General features: G+C 41.5%; 1 protein-coding gene across 6 annotated transcripts in view; it reads right to left on the bottom strand.

Moving 5' to 3' along the window:
- Positions 1-13,078, bottom strand: part of LOC124159288 (histone deacetylase 4) — a 539,951-nt gene that overhangs the window by 69,772 nt on the left and 457,101 nt on the right. The gene's annotated exons all lie outside the window — the stretch shown is intronic.

Genomic DNA, 13,078 nt, shown 5'->3' with positions numbered 1-13,078 from the left:
TTAGTGGAGTAAGCCGCCAAAACATTACCCATGTATCTATTTGACCCGAATGGAGTTTCCGAGAAAATTATCTGCATAGCATTCACCAGAAAAGTATCAAAGCATTCATCACCTTAGCGGTATTTGAAACAGGGTGATGATTAATCTCCGAAGTGCAATAAGCTGCACGTAGGGGCTATTACAGGTACCTACACGCAAGTTGCAGGAGTTAGCTCCCTCACCAATCATGCAGGATTACCTAAGAAGAACACAGTATTGCCAATGAAGCATGCACTGATAAATTGATTTAACAAAGATTACCAGCATAAAAAGAAACGATTCTCATGCGGATTCAAACGATTTCAACAGTACAAATCGTTGCAGGGCATATGCAGATAAAGGAGTCCTGAAAAGTCCGTCAAAGTTAAAAAAAAAAAAAAGTGGCACGACGGTAGAGAGGGTTTAGAAAGGACGGAAAAATAAAATGAGGTTGCACGCAAAATGCACATTAATCCTGCAATTCCGATCGCACATAGATACCTTGAGAAAAAAACACTCGCGTTCAGTATGCAACAAGAGAAAAAATCAGTGGCAAGATACAATAGAAAAGCGGACGAGATCACATCTGAGCCTGAGAGAACGTTCGAATATAATAAGGCTTTCGCAAATGAAAAAGCAAGACGTGAATTATATCCCGTTACCGGGGATTGAAACCGGCATGCTCTTTCATAATACTTAAACCCTTCGGAGAGTGAATTCGAACTACACATGCCCGTAAAACATGTGCCCGCCTGAAGAGCGAAGGGCGTTCAAGTGAATTTATAACACGGAGATAAGGACAAAAATAAAAATGATAGTAAAAAGTTGCCATTAAAAGGTGGAAAAAGGAATATATTAATATTAAGCCATCTGACACCGCTAAGACGAATAAGTATAAGTTTACTACCCCGCTAGACTGCGAACCCAACCACAGCGCGCTAAATATGTGCCAAAATCCTTTAATAAGGGGAGATGTTAACAGCTGGACCCGAATGAGCATCATGATGCCAAATAATGAATGAATGACGCAAATTGTCTCACGGACAGTTTGCCAACTTCCAGCTCCCTGTAGCGAAGGCTAAATGTTAGGAGAAACGTAAGCAGTCTTGACAGATTGTAATGACGTGTTGACGCGATCAATACTGGATGGAAAAACAGCATCGCAGAAGAGGCTTACCTAACACGTGGAGGGAAATATTTAAATACAGAGTAAATTAAATACATCACCGACAGAGGCGCAGCTAGGAATGAAGGCTAGGGGGGTTTTAGGCGCGACTACTACAGGGGGGGAGGCATGGAATACCCGCCAGGGTAAGCGGGAGGTGCGGGAGCCCTCCCCTAGAAAATTATTATGATAAATGGTTCAAAATGGTGACCTTTACGGCTTTCTGAGGAATAATTTTATTAATCCTTACACTAATATACAAGCAATATTAATCCAATTAAGTAAAATGGATAAAACTTTAAAATATCTCTGAGTTCTGGGGGGGGGGGTAATTTATCCCCCATAACCCCCTTCACTGCGCCACTGATACCCATAAACGAAACGTAAGGGAATAAATATATTTTTTGAGTTTCAGCATGAACATAATCTTCTCAACGGTGCTAATTATTCGCTGTCTCAGGCGTGACTTCATGGAATCTTCTTAACATAATGCATTGTAATAACCATTATAATTCCACATAAATTTAATACTGTACCACCTGGGTTTCGACAGGTCGTATCATCATCTGGCAAATTTGTATAGAAAACAGAGAATAACATTAGTAATAAGATAATAATTTATCTATTTATTCTGTTATACTATTAGACTATTTATTCTGTGCCTTCGATGCTTATGTACCAGATGATGACACGTCGAAACGTAGGTCGTACAATATTAAATTTATGTGGAACTATTAAGTTTATTACATTTCATTAGGTTTTACTTATAGCCGTGGCCGCGGGATATTACACGTGTAGGCAGAAAAACTGAGCACACGCTGGACTAGGATTAGGAGAGGGTGTGGGCGATGGGGACAGGTTGAACGAACGGATACATTATAGGCGAACCAAGTGCCCTGCGGTAACAACCTGGCCCTCGGGAGGGATCTTCGAGAGGTAATTGGATCACCATTAGTTAAGTACTCTGCGCTCTCCGATTAAGTGACAAGGCAGGATGCAAGAAAAAATTATCGGCCAAAAATTATCACCCACTTCCAATTAAACGCCAGAAAAAAAACTAAAGACGTTAGCAGGTCTACTCGATGGTTTCATGACTTGAAATACTCGACAATAGTGTTGACTGTGGACGAATCAATGTTGTCGTCGCAGTCCATGGCAGGCATGAATGAATAATCACCGACAACAGAAAATTGGTGACCATCGTCCGACGCCCATAATTAACATCTTAATTACCGAATTATTTTTAACAGTTAAAATTTGATTAATTTTATCGTTAATAAAAGAACCTTGGGGTACTAGTACGACTATCTCAAAGTTATTAGGATGGCTGGTAGGCTGTAAATCAAATTGTGAATTACATACGGCCTGCCGCTAATGTACAGATTGACGAAAATAAAAAAGATAGCATTAAGAAATAACCGACAAGCAATCGATTATCGATAGATTTGACTATTTAACTGTCAATTTAACTTAAACGACATTCATCAGTCCATCGCTAACCATCGACAAAAGAAGATCTCTTTTGACTATCACCATTAGTGGATCTTAGATCCACATACCCAATTGTTAACGACAGTTTAGAATCTATAACCACCGATATGCCGTAATTATCGTTCGATGCCAACAATAGACATCGAAATCCACTGAATGATTCTTAGCGATAAGAAAATTCGATGGATAGTCTAGTGAAGACGCTTACTCATGCGAGTATCTGAACTATGTCGCCACAGTACCATTAGTAGCAAATGTTAGAACTATTTCTGGAATCTCGAATAGCATACCTGTAACACGGTGGACCCATTCCGTAAATCTGTCTCTAGAGGAGGGATTTAAGGAGAAATGGAGGTGAAGATAAAAAAAACAAAGGCAATTAGAAAAAGAGGAGACTGTCGAGACGTAGGGCCAAGGCGCGGACTAATTATGCGTGGAAAATAGCGGACCCTGGGATTTGCCAACGTTCAGTGCTCAACGACCTGAGGACCGCGTCGCTGCAGGTCGTTGAATAAACGCGATTTTAAAATAGCCAAGCACGGATTTCGCACGGGAAATGACGTCATTGGAGAAGATAGCCAAAACTGGCCGTGAAAAGTATTTTTTCTCCCCGTCCGCCTCGTCTAGTGACGTGGAAAAATGGATGGAGCCCTTTCGCAATATGTGCTACAAACCAAAAAAATCTTCGTTTTTAAAAAGAAGTATTTTTAGATTAATGATTGCTGCCATTAAAGGACTTAAGGCAGCTAGAAGAAGAAAAAATACACGCAAACTAAGATATGAAAATTTGACGATTGCATTATTAGAGCTACGAAAATTTTTTATTTTGATTACGTTTCTGTATTTGAAAAATTTTATTTTTCGCAATAAAATATCCTAAAATTGATTCCGCCTGCATAAATCTCGGTAAAAATGGGAATAATATGTAGTTTATAACAGAATTTCTAGTCCCTAATCCACTATCATCATCATTTTCCTTCGATTTGAATCTTTAGGATGGGAAAATATTTCTTGGATGCACTTCCGCATCATTTTCCGGGAAGAATAGGATCTCTGCTTTCCTCATGACGAATGTATATCTCGCGGGGATCCTACTATGCAAATGAGCATTTATTATGCCCATACATCTACTAATCCAAGAGAAGGATGAGATTTATTATCAGCTAAAAATAAAAGTACAATCTTTGAAGGATTTTAGTGAGGAGTAGATAAAATACAACGACTTCAACTTTAAAGAATAGCTTACGTCACAACAGATGTTAATGCGGAGACTGCATGAAGATAAAAATAAAATTTTTTTAAATCCTTTGCAGTCGCGAAAGTTATGCACTGAATTGTTAAGGCCTTAACCTTGTAGAATTCCATTTTAAGTTAGGAAAAATAACAAATTTTGCTTTCTACAACTTAAATTTTAATCGTCGACTAGTTTTGATGCACAGTATCGATTAAAAGTTAAGTCGTAGAAAGCAAAATTTGTTATTTTCCTAACGTGAAAGTAAAAGAAAACCACACGAAACGATCAGAAGAAGCAAAATTTATAATTTTAGAGAAGCAGAGCGATATCCCATAAATACAAAATTAGGAAAAAATTTCGTATGTTGCACTAAATTCCAACAGGATTGGTCCACCGATTTTCCTAATTAACGCTCAAAGAAAAATAGAGAATCCTAAAAAAATCGTACCTCGAGCCAAAAGTTAGCCATAGCCGGTAAATATATAACATCAGAAAAATATTTTAAAATAATTAGTACGCCACACTAAATTCCAACAGGACTGATCCACTATTTTTCCTAATTTACGCTCAGAAAAGAATAAAGAATACTAAAAACTCGTACCTCGAGTCAAGAGTCAATATGAAACGCGCACCGCCCCGAAGAAAGAAAGTGCAATAAAAGAAAATCCAACTCCCAGAGAACAGAGGAAAAAAAAACTAAAGGAAAACAGGAAAGAAAAAAGATCGCCAGAAAAAATAAGAGGCGATGAGGATAGAGGGAGTTGGGATAGGTGTGCGTCACGTCGAGTGACTGGTAGCGCTAACTGTGCACCTTGACTCACGGAACTACCCCTTCCGCCTCGAATCCCAACCTTAACTGGCTCTCCGCCCCACTCATTAACGCTCCGCCGTCCCACGCCAAGGAAAAGGAGAGTAGGAGGAGAGATTCTGATGAAAATAAACAATGCATGGACGAAAGAGAACTAGAGGACCAGAGGCAACATAAGGACCTGCGTCGAAATATCCCATGAGGCATTTTACACGCCAGTTCCGCATTCCGATTACTTCATACTCACGCTTGAAGGCCTAATCCTTTTATTTCTTAATATCAGCGCCTTTCATTATAAAAAAGGGCCTGATTTCCGGAATTATTTCGCTGAACGAAATTTCACAATGTGTCATGTCCCAGACTAAAACAATAACCAACTACTAGTGCGCCTCTATACACCTAAGCATTCCACCTTAAAGGCTGTTTTACACGGGGCAAGTCATTGCGCAGGTTAACACTGAATAATTTGTTGATCTTGCGAGAATGCAAATGCAAGCTCGGGATTAGAGCAGGGGATATTTTGTTATCTCGCACACATGCATTTCTGCATGCGTTCCAGCAATTCACCGCTGTACACGACGCAATTTTGACTGCGTCTTCGTACTTACGTCAGATTGCGCAGTGACGTACCTCGTGTAAAATGACCTTAATGCACAGTAATATAAATAAACTGCTACTAAGGTAAGGGGAATCATTTACCAAGAAGAATATAATCTATACTTTCCTCATGACGGATGAATAACAAGCGGGGGTCCTATTATGCAAATAAGCGTATATTTATTTTTTACGTCATAGGCTTTTATTACGGCCATGCTTGTAAAATATCTGAGAAAAGTATGAGATTTACAACCTAGTATCTATAACAGTACAACCTTTTAAGGATTTCGGTGAGGAGGAGATAAAATACAACAACTTCAAGAGTAAATCCCTTATCTCAAATCCCTATCGCACAATGTCCCCCGGTCAACTGAAAGCTAGTGTTCGGCGGAGAAGAAGAGGATGACGAATGTTAGCCGAGGGAGGCTACGGAATGAACAGCAAAGATGACGCAGCACCGAATCGGGGAGTATGAGGTCAATGAGAGCAAGTGAGGGGGACTGGGTTAGAGGTCAGGGAGGAAGGGAAAATCTGGGGGATACTGCGTCGCCGACCACGGTACTCGAGCGACTGAGTTAATGTAAGTCTCTAATAATAGGCGGAACACCTAAGGCAGAGACGCGGGGAGATATCCGTTGGTCAACGTCCCAAAAATAGGCGGTGCCTGCACGCCCAAGATCGATTGAATACGACGCCCCCGACGGAAGGCGCCAAACACTAATGTCACGAATAAAAATTCTCAGGCATAAATTATGAGACCACTAGCGACGTGTTTGGCAACCCGAATAGTTTAGGGGTAAGACCACTATTTATAAATAATAATTACGTGGGAGATATCACCGAGCATATAGTGAAAAGGAATTTAACGATAGATTCTTTTTTAATTCTCAAACCACCGAATACAGCTCATATTGGCCATTTTAAATCGGGGGAATTCAACGAATTTAACAAGTAAACGTACACGAACAACCATGCCCAGGACAGGGGAAAGCTACCCAGGCGGGACTCGAACCTGCGACTTCTTGTTTGGCTGGCGAGGACGTTACCCTGCCGCCACCGAGGCCGGCGAATATTATATATACTATACATATTATTATATACATACATATTATATGTATAAGGCAATATTTTAACATAAAGAATTAACACATATCCATCGCGAATAAAAACACAATAATCATCCACATTGTTTCGTTGTAGAAAAAGTTAAATGAGAGCCGAGCCACAGAATTTCTTCACCTTGAAACGAATAAGTATCACTGTAAAACTAATTTTAAGAGGAAATAGTAAACTCACAATAAACTCAATATAAATACCGTGAAAACGGATTTACAATATATGCATCACTTTAGCTAAGATCCATGGTAACCACTGACGTGCCCATATTTGTTTTCTCCTTCTTCTTTCTGCAATTCATTCTTTAAAAAGCCATCTTTCCTAATTTATGACGATTCCCTTAGATCCTTGGGTACATTTAGAAACATACTCCCATTCGCTTACAGGGCACAGTTTAATAGGCTGCCAACGAACACCTCATTTACGCGGAAAAAAATGGCAAATTTACTAGACTATTATCAATTTAATCCCTAAATTTCTTCCAAGAACACAATCCATGATGACACTCATCAATCAGTAGTGATACAGGGAATTATAAGCGTGATTAACGAGCACCAAACACTTTTCAATCAAGGGATTACAGCGAGATGGTCGGTAAGCGGCTCGGAGAGAAAGTAAGCACGCACAAGCAGCTCCAAAGACGGCAGCTAATCCTTCATCAATGCCATAAGCTTCTCCTCGGTCATAGCGAAACGTCCAAACGAATGAATGCACGTGGAATGACTGGCGTGGAATCGTTTCCGATACGGCGTGTCACATCACCCACGAAATCAGTGTTCAGGGCGGAAAGCGTTGGTATAGGCCAGCACAATTTCCCTTTTCCTATTCTAACGTTAGCACTAGCGCACATAACATGCTCAGCGCACTCTGCATACCTAGCATGATCTTTCAACATTCCATTACATTATGGATCGTTGCTGACATAACGGTATAAAGATCATTTTACCGTTGCTTTTGAGGAAAAACATGATCAAACTAACTTTTTTCATTTTTAGACATGTTTTTACACAGTTTTTTATCCTTAAAAGGGGTATATGAGCAGCGTATGTATCTATACATAAGTTTCGTATTAGTTCACTAAAGTGTTTGTCTTCAGGTTATCATTCTTCTATCTTAGATTCTTTTGTTAAGAGGCAATATTTATGATTTTAGAACGATTTCTCTTCGACCCTGAAGTATTTACATCACTTGACATTCAGAGTGACTCGGGGAACATCATGTAAACAGCACCACCATACTATAATTCCAGGCCAACAGAAGCGAAAATATGAGGAATATTTTGCCAAAAGGATAGGTATTCGTTTACCTATGCCTAGAACGATAAAGGGCTTGAATAAATGTATGGCGAAGGTTAATCGCTCTGACAGCACACACCTAAAACTATAAAAAAATTATTATGAACCTAAAAAGGTAAATGCCCGGTGTTCTCAGGCTTTCCATCATACGTCTATTGAAATTGATATTATGCAGATGCAATAGTTATTATGCATTACCCGTTTTGCACATGTAGTGTGCCCCCTAAAACTTCTACTATGCTATAGCGAAATGAGCATGAAAGTACGCGGGAATGACTGGCATGGAATCAAGGAGGTTGTAAATATACTGGAGGGGGCACCACGTTGAGCGCAGTGTGGCAGGAATGGGGGTGCTTGGGTAGGATAGCCACGCATACTTTGACCAAAACGTCGATAATCCCATAAGAGTCAATGCTAATTATTGGGAGAAATATTCGGTCACGATCGTTGTCACGTTAAAATAAACTACCGCAAACGAACACAGTGAACCTTTTTTCTATCATTATGGGAAGGCTTCGTGAAAATATGCCTCGAATGTCTATTCCCAAGGAAAAATTAATGTCAATCACCACGGTTCCGCTGTGCGACTAGTTTAGCCGAAAATATTATTTTACTAGGGTAAAATATCCATTCCCCTGCACTGGTAATTAATAAGATTACAGACATTGGAAAGCTTACGATAGCAGACCGGTTGCAATAATAGTACGAAAGTATGTTCACGACGATATATTATCACCACGATATGACTATATGGCCAGTTAATATACACAGTGGTATGACGAACGATCGGAAAAATACGACGACAATCAAGAAGTTATTGTTGCATTTTCATTTTATAAATCAGAGGCGATATAAGGAATAGAATACTTGATAATATACGTACACTGTTTGAGACTAAGTCCGAAAATTGTAAAAGCAAGATGGTGGAATTCTGACCATGCTTAAAATTCGTATACAGCGCTTCCAGATATTTACAACCTCCTTGCATGGAATCGAGTCCGACATGCGTGTCACATCACCAGGGACAGCCGCGATCTTGAGACGGCCTTCCAAACGCATCCACATGCCGGGCAATGGGATCCGTTTTGACAGCGGCTCATTTGTCCCGATGCACGCAGGAGATGGGAGGAGGGGATAGGGGAGGACGCCGCGACACGGGAGCGGGGGCGTCACGCTAACGGCCCCACCCATGTCCAACCATCAATCACGCGGCCTCTTCGCCATAAGTCACGGCCCACGCGCCCGCACGAGCCGCCTTAACAATGCACACTATGACTTATTTACGGAGTCTCGGCCTCTACTCCGCCTCTTTACAGAGCGATCTTTAGCAAAGATATACTCCCGCTCTCACGGACGCAAAAGCCTTGCTCTTCGGGTAGCGAACGCGTGGTGCACTGTTTACACCTGCGTGGGCCCGCGTGCGTGAGTTGCTCGACGTCGCAAATCACGTTCCCCGACTTCAAAGAGAACTGCACGCGCGGCGCCGTAAAAATCCTTCGGGAGTCGAGCTGGGCATAATTACAGCTCTCTCTCCATCTCCGAGCTAAACGTTAGCTGTGCGAAACGCCACCGCCCGACCGAGTAACACGGTCGGTGATTATCCAGCAGGACACCACCCTCGGTCTTAACTCCTTCGACGCTTCCAGAGTAACCGAGGAGCACTTTGAGAAAGAGCGAAGCTGCACGAGTTTAACTCAAGCGATGAACTCTAATCACAGCATCCGAGGAGTGATTCTTGTCCTACAGTCGCGGAGTTTCACAGTAAATGTCCGAGTCAAAAACGAGCACTAAAGATCATTTTTTCCTTGACAGTGTTAAAAGTGACTATCATATTTTAAACATGAATGGTAGAAGGAGGTTAGATTTTGATTTACTTCTTAAAAACTAATATTCCAACATAATTAATCGAAGGTAGAAAGCGAAGAAATTACTTGTTAACACAATATAGGCGTAGTTTTTAAGAGAGAATGAAGAAATATTCTAGCTTTTAAGAGCTCCTATAACTAGTCAGTTCACCTACAGATCTTTCCTAGTATTTTTTTTTCTATTTTGTAGCCTAGTTCCTTGCTATTGCAATCGACTTTCAGACCCACATTACTGCAGAAATTTATTAAAGACGAAAAAAATACATACAAATACATACAAATACATACAATAAATTTTTTACGTTTACTAATACCATTTCTTGAATGGATTCATCATCAGTAGAAATTATCATTGCCTCGCGCAATTCGATAAAGCTTAACGATAAGCACAATGAATTACCGTCGTAATGGGTATCCGGTTACTGAGGATTAAAAGAACACCCTTCCAAACTGAATTGTATTTAGTTCAATTGATGTGAAAACTACAGAATACAGCTGTCGAGAATATGCTGATGAAAATTCATAGAGCGCGGGCGAGGAATACAACACGTGCATCGCCTGTATAAAAAAATCGCCACGCTTTGACCAGCGATCCATATCATTTCCTAGACCTTGGTCTTTCTATTAAGAGGTCTCCAGAGGTAAAAGTGACACTATAGTCTGTTCACTTTAATTCTGCGGGTGAGCTTTCGTGAGAACCCGGACACTCTCGGATGGCTTCGCTGATAGGGGAGGGGTAGTACCGAGAGAGAGAGAGAGAGAGTAGGAGCGAACATAACGTTGCCAAATGTACATAGCCGCCCTTCTTTGTCACTGAAAACGTGTGAGTCATAGGTGGCCACAGGTATATTGGCCCCGGCGCCGAAACAATATACCTACTCATATGGAAGGCATTGGGGATACTCCTTTCACAGAAGCCCATGACATTGTCAGCTACCACGCTGAATGAGGCACCGTTGGTGAAAGGCATACTTGACGACATATAAGGAAAAATCATGAGGTTTGGCAACACTGCTCCACGAACAGATTCACGATGTTCACTCGGCGGAGATCTGAGAGCGACTCACTAAGGCCACGTCTACTGTTTGCTGATTGGCAAAGGTAAAGTCACATGCTAAGAAACTTTCCCTCCCCTTACCTCCACTTGCTTTGGCCACACCAGCTCACCCGCAGAGATAAAATGAACAGAGTATAGTAAGGCGAGTCACGCGGAGAAATAGAAAGCGAACACCACTTGGCGCTGCCGTGACCGATTTGTCCCGGACGATGACACCTTAGGCCATCGTTGTACATACGGAGAAAAATCTGCATGGATGAATACACTCGGGGCGCATCAGGCCACCGAGGAACACAGTTCAGTCTAAAAATATTCCACGCTCCGATTATGCTGGGCTTCTACCGATCCTAAACAAAGCGAATAAAGGCCGCCACACATCGATTGTGATGCCAGAGAAGATAACTTTGTAACGGAAGTGCAGAAATGCTCGCACCGGCGAAGAGTATCTTAAATTGATGGTCAAATTCTCATACTCATGGTAGGAAAACATATAAAAGGGAATGCATCACTACTACTCGAGCAGTCTTTTCTCGCGACGAATTATTCGCTTAAAATTACACTTTCACGTTGAAAATTTCAGGGTACTTATAAGAGTATACCATTTTATACATTTTTCTGCGCATCACATTTGAAACATTTTTTCCTCATTATTTTATAAGAAGCAAATTTTAACGCTGGAGGTACAGGAAAATGTTTGTGGTGGCAATCGCAACTGCGCCAAGAATATCGAGGGAAGAGATTTCGTTGAGGGTACAGATGAGGGGCGGATTCAGTACCAAATTTGAGGGGTTCAAGACCTGGGTTGGGAGAGTATGGAATACGCCCTAAGAAGATAGGGGCGTTTTTACAGCAGGGAGTGATACGCTCCACGACGAATACAACTCAATATTCCTTCGCGTTTGGGACTTGCAGCCGAGCGTTGACATATACACTCACTCTAATCCTTTACAAGGATACAAAATATTGAACTATTAAGAATTTATGATAAAATTGGGGTGGGTCCTGACCTTGTGACCCCCCTAAATCCGTCACTGGGTACAGTGAGTATAATGGAGTAAACACTTAGAGCTTAAGAGTAAGAGCCATTTTCGGCTTCCGAGCATGCGACATTATTTAGATAAAATACATTTGTACCTACGTGATTAACACTAAAGTCTCCATTTTCGATATTAAAAATTGAGCAATTCAATGTTGCCCTCCACTTCTCGCTACTGAGAAGACACCTTCAGCGCTATATTATTATTCACTCCGAGGTCAAGCACAGGGAATGGGGGGTGAAAATATTCACTTCATCTCAATCATTTTGTACGTGTCTCATACGATGTAGTCTCTCCGCTTCATTGAGTGCCGCCAATAACACGAGGTTCACTGAACGAAGAGAGAAACGGCCTCTTGGCCTCCAAGAAGGGCTAAACGTGGAGGAGAGGGAACGTGACACGAGCGGATATCGGAAAATCCCCGAACTCCTTAATATACGCCATGGTCCGCGCAACCCTCCCTCCCGCCTTCTCCCCTCCTTTCCCCCTCCACCGCATCCGCACCATTCTGGGCGTGACCCCTTCCCCCCACCCCTCCAACCAGTCTTCTCATGTCGACCATCGCCCGACCTCCCACCAAATCGTACAACCACACTCATTCGCCCTGGCTATTTATTTTCGATCGGAAAGACGGCTTCCTGTTTAAAAAGGCGCGAGGAATTATTCTGGGCGAGGGAACGTGCCGATTCTGGAGCGGAGGGGAAAATTTGAGCGGACGAAGAGTGGTCATGATTGAACTGTTATACAAGGAAATACGGAGAGCGATTTTAGGGGTAAAACGAATAAACGATCAGTGAGATGTGGGAGAAGTTGAATAAGGAATAGAAATATCATTAGATGATTAATGAGGTACTTAGTAATGAGTAGTTATGACAAGAAGAGTAGCGTTTCCAATATGATAGGTGAGATAGGACAGGAACCTTTACAGAAGCGTCGAGCAAAGTATAGGCTCAATTTACTTGTCAAATTCGGAGAATATGTTTTCTCAGACGACGTGAAATGTATCCTTCGTTTACCGTCGTACCTAGGCAACGTTATCACGAGAAGAAAATAAAGAAAATAGACTGTAAAACAAGGAGATTTAAAATGTCAATCGACACCCTAAAAAAATAATTCAATTCCAAGAACAGGCAAGGTGAAAAATTTCCCAGGCAGGTCAAAACGTCCAGGTCGGGCGCCGCCCAAACTACTTCCCCACTCCCAACCCCAGACTACGGCCCGGTATCTCTCTCGGTGGTTACAGCTAGCAAGCGGGAATTTAACCCTTTGCGGTCCATAGTAAACTTCCACTGACTCTAATACTATGTTATAGGTTCAATTAAAAAGTCTATTATTTGAAAATTACCAGCGTGTCACATCTCGTGAAACATTGCCCTAGTATAATCACCTTATATA

Source organism: Ischnura elegans, chromosome 5 (assembly GCF_921293095.1).
Source record: "Ischnura elegans chromosome 5, ioIscEleg1.1, whole genome shotgun sequence".
In the NCBI taxonomy this organism is placed as follows: Eukaryota; Metazoa; Arthropoda; class Insecta; order Odonata; family Coenagrionidae; genus Ischnura; species Ischnura elegans.
Note: the sequence above shows the minus strand (reverse complement) of the source record. Positions and strands in the feature narration are given on the sequence as shown.